This window comes from Tamandua tetradactyla, chromosome 18 (assembly GCF_023851605.1).
Source record: "Tamandua tetradactyla isolate mTamTet1 chromosome 18, mTamTet1.pri, whole genome shotgun sequence".
NCBI lineage: Eukaryota > Metazoa > Chordata > Mammalia > Pilosa > Myrmecophagidae > Tamandua > Tamandua tetradactyla.
Window position 1 is genome coordinate 73,252,973 of NC_135344.1, and position 13,411 is coordinate 73,266,383.

At 38.7% G+C, this 13,411-nt stretch overlaps 2 pseudogenes; both read left to right on the forward strand.

Moving 5' to 3' along the window:
* Nucleotides 1–6,306: 6,306 nt before the first annotated feature.
* Nucleotides 6,307–7,562, forward strand: LOC143662702 (26S proteasome regulatory subunit 10B pseudogene; annotated as a pseudogene).
* A 2,790-nt stretch (nucleotides 7,563–10,352) lies between these two features.
* LOC143662333 (large ribosomal subunit protein uL30 pseudogene) lies at nucleotides 10,353–11,623 on the forward strand (annotated as a pseudogene).
* Nucleotides 11,624–13,411: the final 1,788 nt, after the last annotated feature.

The following is a 13,411-nucleotide window of genomic DNA, read 5'->3' on the forward strand; positions in this document are numbered from 1 at the left end:
GCTGTGTCCACCCTAAGTGAGAGGAAGTGATGTGGAGGAGAGGATTCAGGGCTGGCCCCAGCTATCCACGGGGAGTGGATCAAAGACCAAGTGACCTTAGGACTAGAATCTTGCCTCTAACTCCACATGGTCTGACCACATCAGATATAGTTCCTGGAGAACAGTATGACGAACAGAGCTTCCCCTGCAGCTCTCCCAGGAAATCCTGGTGAAACTCCCCGGGTACCGTGTTCTTAATAAGAAGAACAGCTTTCCAGCCAATAGCAGCCAATCAGGTAAGGATGGTGGCTGCCCCCATTTTACATTGGAGGAAACTGAAGCAAAGAGGCCTGGTGTAAATAGCCTAAGGCCTTTTGGCCGAGTCCTGTAGGCCTAAAGTGCACCTGAGACCCCTCCGCATCATGACTGGTTGCATAAGGGTAGCGTCATATCCTTCTGCTCCTCCCTACAGGCAAAACAGTGAAAACACCAACCTTTCAGGTTCCACACACACACACACCCCACCCCCACCCCCCCACCCACCCCCACCCCCGCCGCATGACCAGCTGGGATAGCCACTAGCCACGGCAAGCTGTAGCTGCAGCAGCAAGTTCTGCTGAGTCACCCAACATCTCCGAACAGGGAAGAGGGAGGCGGCTGAGGGCACCGGGCCGGATGCAATTGAGCAAGTACAGCGAGCCCAAGAAAGGGGCTGAATGGCCCCTGGAAAAGGAGGATGTACCACGTTCCCATTTTATCAGCCTGTGCAGGGCTGGGGGTAAGGGCACTCTGAACTGACTTAAAGGAGCCAAACAGGACTGCCAGAAATGACCCAGACCCAGCTCCAAATCCTCGCCCTTTAAAATACCGCTTGTGAGCTTTATTTTAACCAGCTATAAAACAGGTTGCTGTGATAATTAGGTGGCCTGATTAATGGACACAGTTCCATGGGACCTGACACATATTGAGCGCTCAGTGACTGCTAGTTTCTAGCTTCTGGGTACGCCACGCTGTTCTAGGTGGACCAGAGCACAGAGAGCTGAAGCCCAAAGAACAAGCCTGCCCTCCGGTTGTCTGCTCCATACCCTTCTTAGTTACTGTTGGGTGCTAACTACAAAGGGCATTTCACAAATATGACTTTGTTCTATTTCATAACTGCCACGTGCTTAAGAAAGCAATACCTTCCCCCCCCCAGTTTACTGCTTACAAAGCACCTTTAGAAGTTATCTCATTTGTTAATCACAGCAGTCTTATGAGATCAAAGGGCAGCTATGATCTCCCATTTACTGATGACCGAATGGAAGCTTTGAAAGGTCAGAAGCTTATTTTACACTATCTGTCTAGTTGGAGGCAAGATTTCAGAGCTGCAGTCTGACTCAGTCCCAGTTCTTTAAAGTAGGACTTAAGCAACATTGAAGGAAAAAGAGAACCTGGTAAGCCTTGAATTTTAAACAATTCTCATCACTTCAACTTTACTTTTAGTCTGTACACAGACCCATTTTGCAGATTTTTATTGGTGTGATCTTTTCTCTCACTTTTATTTTACATAAACCTTTCCAGGTGAGCAAAATAAAGGGATTTCTTTCAATGGAATTCACTGAGGGCCCAATTTCTTTGCCTGTCTGTAGGTCTGCCTCTAGGGAAACACATTTCCTGTAAACACATTTCAGTTAATGCATGAAGACATATATGCAGTCATATCTTATTGTGAAAAGTCCATTCAAATGACACACGCCTGGTGTTTATCCGCAAGTCTCTTCCCAACAATTACTAAGCATGGATTGGAGCTTGTGTACTGGCTTCTCCCTATCTCATCCTTCATTTGCCAACTGCTCTATCACTAGCTACTAAGTCTGGCTTAATCCAAAGGACTAGCACAAGAATGTTCAAAATATTTCTGTGCATAGTTATTTAAATTATATTTGTTGACAAAGAGATAATGTTCATTTAAGGACATAATGTATTTCAACAAGCATAATATTGAGAAAATTATATAATTGATATGCTTTAGTTTACCTTGAATTCAATTGGCCCCCTTGGGTGATGGAGCTTGGCTGCCTGCCGAGCTAGATGTATAATATATTTATCGGGGATTTTCAAACAGTAGCATGTTTCACCTGGAGGGCTTTTCAGAGCTCAGATAGCTGGGCCCCACCTGCAGAGGTTATGATTTAGTAGGTCTGGGATGGGGGCTGAGAATTGCATTTCTGATAAATTCACAGCTCATGCTGATGAGGCTGGTCTGGGGACCACACTTTGAAAACTGCTGACATAAGCAAACCTTGCGGTGAAAGCAGGTAACTATCTTGCAAATTTGCATTAAATAATAACTGCTTCTTTTCAAGTTTCCTCTGCTTACATAGAAAACGAATTGCACATCAATGAAAAAGCTTAAAAAAATACAGTCGTGGCACCTTGAGTGATATTTTTAAAATTTCATGTAATAAGAATGTAGGATCGTTTCCATAAAGACAAGAGTTCGTATCCTGAATCCTTTGTGACCTGCCGTGGAGCAGGCTGCAGTAAGACAATTGGAAAGAGACTTGGCAGGATTTGATGGGGCAATGTGACCAGTCTCATTTTCTCTAACTAGGAACTGAGCTTAAAACATTACACCATACCCTAATACCAAAACCAGATAAAGACACAACAAGGAAAGAAAACCACAGACCAATTTCTCTTCTGAACACAGATGAAAAATCCTCAATCAAATACTAGCAAATCAAATCCAACACCGTGACCACGTGGGATTTAACCCAGGAATGTAAGGGTGGTTCAACATAAGAAAAATCAATCAATGTAATATACCACAATAAAAGAATGAAGGGAGAAAGATCACATGATCATCTCAGCTGGTGCAGGAAAGGCTTTTGACAAAATCCAACACCCATTCATGATAAAAACACTAAGGGAAATGGGAATAGAAGGAAACTTCCTCAAAATGACAAGGTCATATATGAAAATCCCCCCGGCAAACCTTATATTCAATGATGAAAGACTGAAGATATTCACCATGAGATCAGAAATAAGACAAGGATGCCCATTTTCACCACTCTATTCAACATTGTATGCAAAGTCCTTCCTAGAGGAATTAGGCAAGAAAAAGAAACAAAACACATCCAAATCAGAATTGAGAAAGTAAAACTATATTTGCAGATCACATGATCCTTTATATAGATCTCAAGAAATCAAGAAAACTGCTAGAACTGATAAATTCAGTGAAGTTTCAGGCTATGTTAACACCCAAAAATCAGTTGTTTCCATATACCACCAAAGTGTATTCTGAAATAGAAATTAAAAATTAACCCCCAAAGAATAAAATACCCAGGAATAAATTTAACTAAAGGAGGTAAAGGACTAGTAAACTGAAAACTACAACACATTGCTGAAAGAAATTAAAGACCTAAATAAATGTCAAGAGATCCCATGTTCATGGGTGTGAAGACAATACTATTAAGATGTTATTATTACTCAAAGCTACATACAGATTCAGGGCACAATACCTATCAAAACGCCAGCAGCCTTTTTTGCAGAATGGAAAAGCTGATCTTCAAGCTCAGGTAGAATCACAAGGGACCCTGAATAGTTCCAAATAAGTATTGCAAAGACAGGCAAAGCTGGAGGTCTCATACTTCCCCATTTCGACACTGACTAGAAAGCCACAGCAATCAAAACAGTGTGGGCATAAAGATAGACACATAGACCAATGGAAGGTATTTGAAAGTCCAGAAATAAACCCATTCATTCATGGCTGATTGATATTTTACAGGAGTGCCTAGTATCTTACTTGGGGAAAGAAGGTCTCTACAACAATTGGTGCTGGGAAAACTGGATATCCACATGCAAATAAATTAGACACTTATCACACACCACAATATAAAAATTGGGCGGGCCACGGTGGCTCAGCAGGCAAGAACGCTTGCTTGCCATGCCAGAGGACCCGGGTTCGATTCCCGGTGCCTGCCCATGTAAAAAAATAAATAAATAAATAAATAAACTCTAGCTGGGTCATAGACTTAAACATGAGAGCTAAAACCATAAAACACCTAGAAGAAAACACAGGGAGAATCTTCATAACCTTGGAATTAGTACTGATTTCTTAGATATGACACCAAAAGCACAAGTAACAAAAGAAAAATATAGATCAATGAATTTTGTCAAAACTGGAAACTTTTGTATGTCAAAGGACATTGTCAAGAAAATGAAAAAACAGCTTAGAGAATGGGAGAAAATAATCATGGACCACAAACCCAATACGGGCTTAATATCCAGAATATATAAAGAACTACAACAACTCAACAACAAAAAGATGAATAACCCAATTTAAAAATGAGCAAAGTCTGAATAGATATTTCTCCAAAGAAGATATACAGATGGTCAATAAGGATGCTCCACATTATTAAGCCACATGAGATGCCACTGTCTCAAAACTCAATAGGGTGGTTATTTCGTTCCATTGAAAATAATAAATGTTGACAAAGATGTGAAGAAATAGTAAACCTCATACATTGTTGCTTGCAGTATAGAGTGGTGCAGCCATTATGGAGATTAGTTCGGCAGTTCCTCAGAAAATTGAAAATAGAATTAGCATATGATCCGACAATCCCATTTCTTGGTTTATATCCAAAAGAATTGAAAGCAGGGACTCAAATAGATATTTGTATGCCAATGTTTATAGCAACGTTATTCACAATGGCCAAAAGGTGGAAACCACTCAAGCATCCATCAACAAATGAACAGATAAACAAAACACAGTATAGACATACAATGAAATATTACTCTGCTATAAAAATGAATGAAATTCTAATGCGTGAGACAACATGGATGAACCTTGAAGGCATTGTGTTGAGTGAAATAAACTAGACATAAAATGGCAAATGTTGTGTGATCTTGTTATGTGAAATAACTACAAGAACCAAACTTCATAGAGAAAGATGGTGGTTTATAGGTTACCAGGAGCTGGGGATGCTGGGTGGGAAGAGGGAATTACAGCTTAGTGTGTGAATAGTCTGTTCCAGATTTAAAAGGAGGGGTAATGGATGTCAGCGATGGTGGCACAATATTGTAAATATAATTAATATTGGGAAATTTGTCCTTCATATTGGTTACTGCAATAAAAAATTTAAAAAGAAAACCAGAAAACATTACGCTAAACATGCAAAATAGATTTTAAAAAGACAGCAAGCAAAATGCACTGAAGTATAATTTTAGAAATCATCCATGTCTTTGGAATGCCAAGGTGACTTCGAGCATATGACTTCTCTGATGCTGAGCTTCTATTTTGGTTTCTCCCTCCTGGCAGGAAGCAACAGAGAAATCTCAGATTTTTAAAAATTAAACAACAACCATGTTTATCTTTCTGGAAACTTCCAGTGAAGGACAAAATATCATCTGAACTAAATCAATCATTTGTTGGAGAGAGAGAAAGTTCCCAGGAAGTTTCCTGAGGTTGGATTATCTTGCCTTTGATTAAAACTCTTTTTTAAGAGTTCTATAGATCAAAGAATGGGGCTGGGTTCTTTGCTATTTAATAAAATCAGTGCCTACTAATTGGTCCATATATTGTAAGGTCATAATTCTTCTGTTATTCACATGAAATATGGAGTAAACCCGCTCTGCCACTGACCAGGTGTGTGACGGTAACTTCACTTGTTCATTAATTTTGAAAACCAGTAGTTATGAAGTACCATTATTATCTTCCAGGCACATAGCTCACAGAAAGGACTTCAGATACTTTTTCTGTGAAATGGGGGTCATGCTAGCCCACTCCCTGCTTTGTGGATGGTGATGATGGGGGTTCCCTTGGGATCTAAACATCCTTGCTCTTTGGCCAACACTGTTCTTGCCATGTTTAGCTTCCTCAGTTTGGGAGTGGGGGATTGGATCCTTACCTTCGTGGGGCCTTCCTGAACTTAAGGTGTTTTGAGAGTCAGATAAAAGACAAAGTGAGAGTCCTTTGCAGCTGCTTCATCAGCTGGGTCACCAAACAGGTAAAGCCCGTCAGTTCTGTTTTGTCCCTTGCTACTGCCCGCAGCCGTGCTAAGCCTGGCACATCACTGTCTTAGGGAATCTGCACCATTGCTTCATGCAGTGAACAACTGGCATTATTCCCAAAGTAAAACTCTCTTTGTGGTCCCAACCAAGCCCCCTAACAAAGGACCTTGCGCTTAGTGGGAGCTCAATTGTTTGTTGCTGTTCTAGTTTGCTAGCTGCCAGAATGCAGTATACCAGGAACAGAATGGCTTTTTAAAAGGGGAATTTAATAAGTTGCAAACTTACAGTTCTAAGGCTGAGAAAATGTCCCAATTAAAACAAGTCTAGATGAGCGACGGCTTCTCATCATGGCGGACCCTAGAGATAAGGCGCTTCAGGACTACCGCAAGAAGCTGCTGGAGCACAAGGAGATCGACGGCCGTCTCAAGGAGTTAAGGGAACAATTAAAAGAACTTACCAAGCAGTATGAAAAGTCTGAAAATGACCTGAAGGCCCTACAAAGTGTTGGTCAGATTGTGGGGGAAGTACTTAAGCAATTAACTGAAGAAAAATTCATTGTTAAAGCTACAAATGGACCAAGATATGTTGTGGGTTGTCGTCGACAGCTTGATAAAAGTAAGTTGAAGCCAGGAACAAGAGTTGCTTTGGCTATGACTACACTAACTATCATGAGATATTTGCCAAGAGAGGTGGATCCACTGGTTTACAACATGTCTCATGAGGACCCTGGGAATGTTTCTTATTCTGAGATTGGAGGACTATCAGAACAGATTTGGGAATTAAGAGAGGTAATAGAGCTACCCCTTACAAACCCAGAATTATTCCAGCGTGTGGGAATAATACCTCCAAAAGGCTGTCTGTTATATGGACCACCAGGTACAGGAAAAACACTCTTGGCACGAGCTGCTGCTAGCCAGCTAGACTGCAATTTCTTAAAGGTTGTATCTAGTTCTATTGTAGACAAGTACATTGGTGAAAGTGCTCGTTTGATCAGAGAAATGTTTAATTATGCCAGGGACCATCAACCATGCATTATTTTTATGGATGAAATAGATGCTATTGGTGGTCGTCGGTTTTCAGAGGGTACTTCAGCTGATAGAGAGATTCAGAGAACTTTAATGGAGTTACTGAATCAAATGGATGGATTTGATACTCTGCATAGAGTTAAAATGATCATGGCTACAAACAGACCAGATACTCTGGATCCTGCTTTACTGCGTCCAGGAAGATTAGATAGAAAAATACATATTGATTTACCAAATGAACAAGCAAGATTAGATATATTGAAAATCCATGCAGGTCCCATTACAAAGCATGGGGAAATAGATTATGAAGCAATTGTGAAACTTTCAGATGGCTTTAATGGAGCAGACCTGAGAAATGTTTGTACTGAAGCAGTTATGTTTGCAATTCGTGCTGATCATGATTTTGTAGTACAGGAAGACTTCATGAAAGCAGTCAGAAAAGTGGCTGATTCTAAGAAGCTAGAGTCTAAATTGGACTACAAACCTGTGTAATTTTACTGTAAGGTTTTTAATGGCTGCATGATAGACATTGGCTTAATGTAAAAATAAAGTTAAGGAAAATAATGTATGTATTGGCAATGATATTATTCAAAGCATATGAATAAAAATATGTATGAATAACATCGTATAAATCAGTAATTCTACTTTTAAGATTGGAACAGAGAAATTTGTATGTTTGTTAATGCTGCATTTATTGCAGCAGAGATTTAAAAGAAGAGTGTGTTGAAGCTTTTCATATTTGCTTGTGTGAGCATTTTGTAAAACATTGAGAATGGTTTGAGATAGTACAAGAGAACATTTCTTGACTTATTTTATACCATTTGTTTTCTCATCCTAAAAAGTTGAATAAAATCTATTTGATTCAGTTCTCCTACATATATTCCTGTCTTTTCTAAGAGTATATTCACCGTGGTTCTTTAGTAAGTATACTATTTTTTTAATAGTCAAGATGAAGTTGTATTTAGATTGTAGGCTTTAGAATTTTATTTTAAAACAGTACCCACACCCTGTAGCCATAAAATCATCTTGTTATATTTAATACAGATGTGTGTGTGTATATAGGTAACTGAAATAATACATGTACATCCACAACCATTTTTTAGATTATGATTAAAAGTAATATTTGCTAATAAAAAAAAAAAAAACAAGTCTATAGAAATGCCCAACCAAAGGCATCCAGGGAAAGATACCCTGGTTCAAGAAGGCCAGTGAAGTTCAGGGTTTCTCTCTCAAGTGGAAGGGCTGTGCCGAACATGGGATCATCTGCTAGCATCTTCTCCTGGCTTCCTGTTTCATGAAGCTTCCCGGGAGGCATTTTCCTTCTTCATCTCCAAAGGCCACTGGCTGATGGACTCTGCTTCTCGTGGCTATGTCACTCTGCTCTGCTCTCTCTGAATCTCCTTCATTCTCCAAAATGTTTCCTCTTTTATAGGACTTCAGAAACTTATCAAGACCCACCCGAATGGTGGAGAAATGTCTTCACTTAATCCAGTTTAACAACCATTCTTGATTAAATCACATCTCCAGGGAGATGGTCTGATTACAGTTTCAAACCTACAGTATTGAATAGGGATTATTCAGCTTTTATGAAATGGGATTTTTTTAAATGTATTTATTAATTAAAAAGAAATTAAGAACAAACAAACAAAAACATTAACGTATCATTCCATTCTACATATAATCAGTAATTCTCAATATCATAGATCATCACATAGTTGCATATTCATATTTCTTAGAACATTTGCATCAATTCAGAAAAAGAAATAAAAAGACAACCAAAAAAGAAATAAAACGATAACAGAAAAAAAAAGATTATACATATCATACCCCTTACCCCTCACTTTCATTTATCACTACCATTTCAAACTAAATTTATTTTAACATTTGTTCCCCCTATTTCTTATTTTTATTCCATATGTTCTATTCGTCTGTTGACATGGTAGATAAACGAAGCATCAGACACAAGGTTACGAAATAGGATTTTAATTAAAACATGGCTTTTCTAGGGGACATACAACCTTTCAAACCAGCACAGTTGCATTGACGGGACTTGAACCCGGCACCCTCAAACCTAATGCTTTCAAGCAGTTACCAAAAGAAATTTGCAACGGCTTTTAAGATCTCCCAAATAATTCTTTTTTCCCTGACATAATCTCCTCCTCTAATTTTTTAAGCAACAACAACAAAAATAACGTTTCTCAAATTAAGCATGAAATGAACATCTTTTATCTCCTGCTGACTCTTGCTGACTTTCTATGGAAAGGAAGGAATTATAATTCCTTTCCATAGAAAAATAAAACATTTGTCGAGGTACAGGTAAAGAGAAGATATGATAAACCAAATCTTTCAATTCCAGAAATCTTATCTGTTTAGTAAATTCTTTTGTAAACAGTGGCCAACTCAGCAGGTTGGCGCCTGGCTGTAATGAAGCCAGGCGGTGGGTCTGCTCCCTGCATGGGTTACACAGCTGCTACGCCCACCTCTCTAACCCAAGCAGGTGACATCACCAAAAGGACTGGGAAGTGCAAATCTAACACAGAGGTTTTGAAAGAGGACTTCTGGGAGCAGATCAGTAGCACCTTTTTTTTAAGTGGTATTCTTATAAGAGCATTATCCCTTTATTATATAAAGTGATTGGGCATCAATCGTTTTGAAATGGTCCCTAGATGATCCAACATTGGAGTTGGAGCAGCAAGAGGTAAAGAGCCCGATTCTTGAAGATGATTGTATGACAATATAACTTTTACAATGTGACCGTGTGATGGTGAAAACCATGTGTCTCGTGCTCCTCTTGTCCAGGGTATGGACACATGAGTAAAGAAATATGGCTGAAAAATAAATAAATAATAGAGGGGATAAGGGGTAAAACAAATTGGTTAGATGGAAATATTAGTGGTCAGCGAAAGGGATGGGTAAGGGGCATGATATGTATGAGTTTTTCTTTTTTTTTTCATTTCTTTTACTGGAGTGATGCAAATGTTCTAAAAAATGATGAATATACAACTATATGATGATATTGTGAGCCATAGATTGTATACCATATATGGACTGTATGTGTGTAAAGATTTGTCAATAAAAACATATTTTTGAAAAGTATAGCGATTAAAAAGAAGGAAAAAAAAAGAGGTAAAGACGCCTTTGGATGTAAATCTCAGACAAGCACAAAAGCCTGCCACAGCTGTTTTCCGGCTGGAATCTTGGAGGGGGTCGAGTGAGTAGCTTCTTGTCCTCTGCAGAATCCACCTCCATCCCCGAAACTAGAGACCTTTTACCCCACTTTCCTCCTACCGACTCCGGCCCGTGTCTTTGCCCCCTTGTCTGTGTATTTGTGACGCCGTATGACACTGTCGGTGCGCCAGGCTGAGGCGGGATGCACGGCCTTGCGGAGAAGACATTGGCGGTACCGGCATGGCAGAGCAGGTTGGACACCAGCGGTTAGAGCCACTGACAATTCTGTTGACCGACGACAATGACAGTACAGAGTGGAAGCAATACAGTGCATGAGCTTTTTGGAGTATTAATATCTCCTGCATGTTATAAAGAAGGTTCCGGCTGTGCCAGAAACCCTTAACAAAAAGCGAAGGAATTTTGCCGAACTGAAGAACATGCGCTGGAGGAAGAAGTTTGCCCAAAAGTTGCTTCGAAAGGCAAGGAGGAAGCTCACTTGTGAAAAAGCTAAGCACTATCACAAGGAATATAGGCAGATGTACAGAACTGAGATTCGAATGGCTAGAATGGCAAGGAAAGCTGGTAACTTCTGTGTACCTGCAGAACCCAAGTTGGCATTTGTTATCAGAATCAGAGGTATCAACGGTGTGAGCCCAAAGCTCCAAAAACTGTTGCAGCTTCTTTGCCTTTGCCAAATCTTTAATGGCACCTTTGGTAAGCTCCACAAGGCCTCGATGAACTTGTTGAGAATTGTGGAACCATATATTGCATGGGGCTACCCGAACCTGAAGTCAGGAATGAACTGACCTATAAACGCGGTTATGGCAAAATCAGTAAGAAGCGGATTGCGTGATCTCTTGGTAAATATGGCATCATCTGCATGGAGGACCTGATTCATGGGGTATATACTGTTGGGACATGCTTCAGAGAAGGAAGCAACTTTCTGCCGCCCTTTAAATTATCCTCTCCGAGGGGTGGAATGAAGAAAAAGACCACCCATTTGTAGAAGGCGGAGATGCTGGCCGCAGGGAAGACCAGACCAATAGGCTTATTCTACGATTATTTTTGTAATCTGGTCAATTAATAAATAGTGACTGTTTTCAAATTGTAAAGAAAAAAAGCCTGCCACAGCCGGCCCCAAGTCTTAACGCATTGCCTGGTTTCTCAACTTTCCAAACCAAATAAATCATTGACAAAACTACACAGATGGTTTGTATGGATAAGATTCCTCAACCAGAAATCAAAGTGATGTAATAACAAGAGAAGGTGGCTCTTAAAATCAAGAGGGTATTGGATATTTCCCTACAAAGGATCCTTGCCAACATGTTTAACCTGAATATAATCAAGTTTTAAAATCTATCTTCCAGCTCACTAGAAGTATTAGGGATAGAGGAGCAAGTGAAACAGCATCTTGAGAAAACAGGCAATTCTAGAAAGTGGGAGATTAAATAGAATGACAGCCCTCTTCAATAAATCAGTGTCATGATTTAAAAAAAAAAAGAGGGGAAGCACATTATTCTAGATAAAAGAAAATTTAAAAAAAAAAAAAAAAAGCAAGGCCCGATCCTCAGTTGGATTCTGGTTTGAGTAAGAGATTTGGCATTGAGTAAGATATACCCTGAATAAGATATTTTTGGTGCAATTGGGGGAAATTTGAATATAGCCTGGGTATCACTTGGTAAGAGGGGAATTGCTGCTTAATTAGGTTTGGTAGGGTAAAGTTACCATAGTTACATAAGAGAATGTCCCCATTTTTTAGAGGTGTTATTCTGAGGTATTTAAGGGTGAAATGAAATGTCTATAACTCAAAACTGCAGTAGAAGAGACAAAAGAAAAAGAAGAAAATGTGAAACATTAGTTATTAAATCTAGGTGATACATAAATTTCATTATATTCTTCTGCTTTTCTGATGTTTGAAATTTTTCAAAATGAAAGGTAAAAAATACATGAGGTTTCAAACTTATGTTTACGTTTTCCAGCTTCCTCATTTGTTAAGTATACAAACTTGGGTAAGTCATTTAAACACTCTGATGCTCCAATTCCTTATTTGTTAATGGGTGATGATAAATTCAAAGTTTTATGAAGATTTAAGGATACGTTTGTGAAAATACTTCATAAATGTGTAAAACTCACAAGTTTTGCTCCTTCTTGTTTATATGCATGATTTTTTTTCAATTGGAGAAGTTGTGGATTTACAGAACGATGATTGATAAAACTCAGGATTCCCAAATACCACTTTTTTATTAAAACCTTGCATTGGTGTGGTACATTTGTTATAACTGATGAGAGCACATTTTTATAATTGTACTACTAATGATAGTCCATAATTTAAATTAGGGTTCACTATTTGTGTCGTGAAGTTTCATGGACTTTTAAAAAATTTTAATTCTGTTACCATATATATAACCTAACATTTCCCATTTTTCAATATTCAGATATAATTATTTATTTCCACATTAAGAATGTTATTAATTACATTCACAGTTTTGTGTTACCCTCACCATCATCTCCTACCAAAACATTTCCATTGTTCCAAATAGGAACTCTGTACTTGAGACTGGAGCCTCAATTCACCCTGTTCTCCATCCCACCTCATTCCCTGGTAACCTACATTTTAGATTCTGACTCTATGAGTGTGCTTATTCTAATTATTTCATATCAGCAAGATCATATTAATATTTTATACAAATGGCTTTTTAAAGTCTCAAAATAAATTCTGGATTGCAAAGAGATAAATTCTTTCAAAGTGATGTAGGTGCTAATTGTTGATTGATACGCCAGCTCGGTGCTCTACTCTGTAGAATGCTATGTCCTTAGATAAAAGTGATCTGCTACTGATGCTACTTTGCGTGGCTTCATGTGGTAGCTTTCCAAACAACAAGAAATACTTAGGGATTTCAAAAAACAAATCCACCGAAATTATATTGGCACCTTTCCTATAACTTCTTATCTAAAAATATGCTCTTGAACAGAATATAATGAATTGCTTATGTTCAGTGATAATAAGAATGTAATACCCACAAGAACAGTTTCTTCCTGTCCCTTTCCTGCTATTGTCCTTGTAACTCAGGCAATGCCTGGCAGAGGTGAGGAACTCTATAAAATGAGGGAAAGAATCCATGATGATGGGACTGAGCAGATATCAAAACCACAATTGATAAATTGTAATCGGAATATGGCACGTGTATTTCCTATGATGAAATTTAGCTTTGATCTGCATGCATAGAAGGAATTCTATTTCAGTT